Below are 4,046 nucleotides of genomic sequence, written 5' to 3' on the forward strand. Positions count from 1 at the left end.
TATATATATATATATATATATAGATAGATAGATAGATAGATAGATAGATAGATAGATAGATAGATAGATAGATAGATAGATACACACGTTAGTATCGAAGAGCCAGTATCAGTGCTCAATACTATGTTGTTGGATAAATATTCTGTATTTTTCAGTTAACCGTGCTACCATTATTTATATATTGAGAGAGATTATTATAATAGTCTGTCATATAGGACTATTATTATAGTCTGTCCTATAGGAGGTTTGTGTTCGTCTCCATCTTGGATGAAAACAAAATAAATTCACGTGAGATCACGCGAGATTTTGGAATACACAAAAAATATACATCACAGGGGTAAACATTACCTTATTATTATCCCCCTTGCATTAAGTTTGAATTTCATGAATAACATGTGCATACACACACATGCCCATACCAGCATTATGCATTTTAGCCTGTTCATTTCATAATTCGTATTTTCATATATGTGCTCCCAATTGCGAAGTTTCTAATGTTTCTCACATATTTTGGTGTTAAACTGGGTACATAGTATTGTGAATATATAGGATTCTATATTTATCAGTTTGTATACGTAGTTGTACACAAGTTTGTTCATATATCCATAATTTTGTGTCTATATTCATTCTGTGAATAATTTGGAATCATACACATATGTTTACATAGTATGATTGTAGACAATAGCATCGCTTGAAAATACCCCAAAATAATAGATAACCACACCTCACATTCACATGTATATCAGATCTTCAATAGCAATACGGTAAAATTTAGCTATAATTGCCTCTCCCAGTATATGGTAGATTATATTGAACCACAATGAAAATTACACTAATAAGAATTCCCACTAAAAACTATGCAAATGTAGCTCTCCGGATTGATGTCCTCTCAACAACATGTACCTAGAGTACAAGAACGCTATCACGAAGTAGGAAACAACTTCAAAGAACGATATACGCAACATTTGGACAACATATGCACACTCACATACACACATACAGGCGCACACACTCACTTTCTCTCTCTCACACACACACACACACACACACACACACACACACACACACGCGTACAGGGGTAAAAGAAAACACAGCATGATCAGTTGATTATGATTTTATTCAAAATATTCTCCTCTCAGAAATTAGAAAAACAAAAATTGGTGCTACTGAAGTCGTAGAGATTCTCCGACAACCACTTTTGACTCTTCCTGGGTGTGACAAATAGCCTAATCCAGCTGCCAAACACATGGACTTCCAGCCTCAATCCTCTTCAGCAAGGGTTTGACCACATGTTCAACAACCTCACGTAACTCTCTGAAGTGAGCCTAAGACTCTGTACAAATATGTGGGGCGGCATAACGTCATTTTCTATTGAGTCATACAATTTTTTTTTCCGTGAAAGGTAGATATTTTCAAAGTTAACTTTAAAATAAATGCAGTTATAATAATGATTTTTATTAATTTGAGGGTCGACTGAAATGCGCTCACATGGAATGTAAGTAAATGAAGTTCATTTTTTAACATAGTTCCTCTTACTGTCCACACACTTCCGTCAGTAATTGCAGTGCTTGGATCCCACTGGTGAAGACGCTATCCAGTTGGTCAATATAGTCATCAACTGCAAATAAGACGTCAACATCACATCGATACTGATACTCTGCCGAGTGTTTTTTCATACTGGGAAACATGATAATCAGATGGAAGCAAATCACTAACATAGGGGGTAGGTAATCAAACAGTTCAAAGACAGTTACACACAGTAGCCTTTGAAACCAGACAGACAGAATTTCGTCTTTATCATAATAGAAATATCAAGAAAATGTTATGAAACATTTTAATAGCAGTAAACTTGTTTTATTTAAACACCGACTTTATAACTCTTCTCTCCACATCTATCCGCGGACTATATGTTGAGTAACCATTATTTCGTATTCATAAGGTGGTGAGCAGCAGATTGGTTAGCACGCCGACAGTATTTCATCCACCTTTGCAATCTGAGTTCAAATTCCATCGTGGTAGATGGTCTGTTTGACCCGTTTGTTGCTAAAATAAGTGCCAGTCAAGCTTTAGAGTCAATATGATAGACTACTCACTCCACTTACTTCAAGCCTTGTCTTTATAGTAGAAAGGAATATTTCATGTATGATTTTTAATAACCAAAACTTACTATCATATCGCCTTACAGTTGCACGATTGTTTACACTGAAATACTCTGTATTAATATTTCGAGAGCGAAATATCATTTCGAGAGCGAAATATCATTTCGAGAGCGAAATATCATTTCGAGTTGGAACCTCCAGGTTTCCTGTCCTGAAATTGCCTGGCTAAGAGATCATACGGTTGGAGAAATATTTCTGGACACCTTGTAACTATGTTATGGTACCAACCAGCATGTTACAAAGGGTGTTTAAGAACTCAAAGGTGCATAAAACGACAAACACACACAATCGTGTCCCCGAGTTTGTTTGCAGATAACCTCCAGAAAAATGGGTATATTTTCAAAGAAATTTTCTACAAATACCTCTCAGATGGTGTAGAGTACGATTATATCGGAATTTAATGTGAAAAAAAGAAGAACAGAAAAAGTTCGCGAAAGTACACACATATATACTAACACACATAACATATATATCCACAAAATGGAACTTGAAAATTAAAAAAAAAATTGGGATGTCTGTCAGTACATATGTGTGCGTGACATCTATTTCGTTCACATTAAATTTTGATATCGTCGTAATGTACGCTGTCTGAGAGGAATTATGTAGAATATTTCCTGAAAAGATATCTGTTTTTTCCTGAAAGTTATGAGGAAACAATTATGTGGAGGGTACACTTGTGAGCGTTTGTTCAAAATATCTCCACAATCACCAAAAACAAGGTGAAGATGACTCTGACTTCATTCTAGTCTTCAGGTATTCGGGTGCGTGCCCCGGCACACACGTTTCCTAACCACTAATCATCACGAAAGGTCGAAAGAGACTGAGTAGTATTTGAAATGAAGGTCTTGAAGAAAATGTTTCCGATATTATGACGTCATAATGACGATATGAAGAAATATAGAAGTCTCTGGACTAGACAAAAAATTATTGAATGAATTTCACATAGATGCTACACGCGCACGCTCACAATGACACATACACATGTACACAAAAAATATTTACATATATAAGGTATGCAGTTACATCAATGTATGTGTCTGTGATTGGATGTTTGTGTGTGTGTACAAATATATCTGTGTGTACACATATGTGTGTGTGTGTGTTTGTGTCTGTGTTTGTATACACATATGTGTGTGCATTTGTGTGCGTGTACATCTGTGCATACCTATGTGTCTATCAACATATACAGATACAAAGACGGTGAACTGGCAAAATCGTTAGCACGCCGGGCAAAATGCTTAGCGGCATTTCGTCCGTCTTCATGTTCTGAGTTCAAATTCCACCGAAATCGATTTCGCCTTTTATCTTTTCCGGGTCGACAAAATAAGTACCTGTTGAGCACTGGGATCTATGTAATGGAATTACTCCCTACTCCAAATATATCTTCACGGGAGTACGGACCAACCTCCATTCATTCTGGAAGAAGAGCTGTGAACTTTAATGTTCTGTCTGTATTCTTCTATCTACTCTTTTACTCCTTATTCATCTATCTATTATTTTATTCCTTCATAAACTGTGAATTCCTTGTTTAGAACTTTCATACATACTCACCATGTCTCTGATGACGGTATACCCAGTGTATGGAGATGCTAACCTATCATATTGGATATCCCAAGCACAGCTGTAAGACATCCAATAATTAATTAATTAATTAATTACCTCAAATTCACCTTACTCCAATTAAATATTCCAAATGGCTTGAGATACTCGTCTTGCATTTGTTTTTGTTATCCTATTTCTTCATATATAGGCACAGGCGCGGCTGTGTGGTAAGAAACTTGATTCTCAACCAGATGGTTCCACGAACAGTCTCACTACGTGACACCTTGGGTAAGTGTCTTCTACTATCGGGCCGACCAAAGCCTTATGAGTGGATTTGGTTGGCAG

The 4,046-nt window shown here is 36.3% G+C and overlaps 1 long non-coding RNA gene across 1 annotated transcript; it reads right to left on the reverse strand.

Annotated features, from left to right (window-relative positions):
- Window positions 1–1,098: 1,098 nt before the first annotated feature.
- On the reverse strand, window positions 1,099–3,001 carry LOC106868428 (uncharacterized). Its single transcript, XR_001409273.2, has 2 exons — window positions 2,168–3,001; window positions 1,099–1,618 (listed from the first exon to the last, which is right to left on the reverse strand). It is a non-coding gene; the product is annotated as an uncharacterized LOC106868428 (long non-coding RNA).
- Between the last annotated feature and the right edge of the window lie 1,045 nt (window positions 3,002–4,046).

Source organism: Octopus bimaculoides, chromosome 13, assembly GCF_001194135.2.
Source record: "Octopus bimaculoides isolate UCB-OBI-ISO-001 chromosome 13, ASM119413v2, whole genome shotgun sequence".
NCBI classification, from domain to species: domain Eukaryota; kingdom Metazoa; phylum Mollusca; class Cephalopoda; order Octopoda; family Octopodidae; genus Octopus; species Octopus bimaculoides.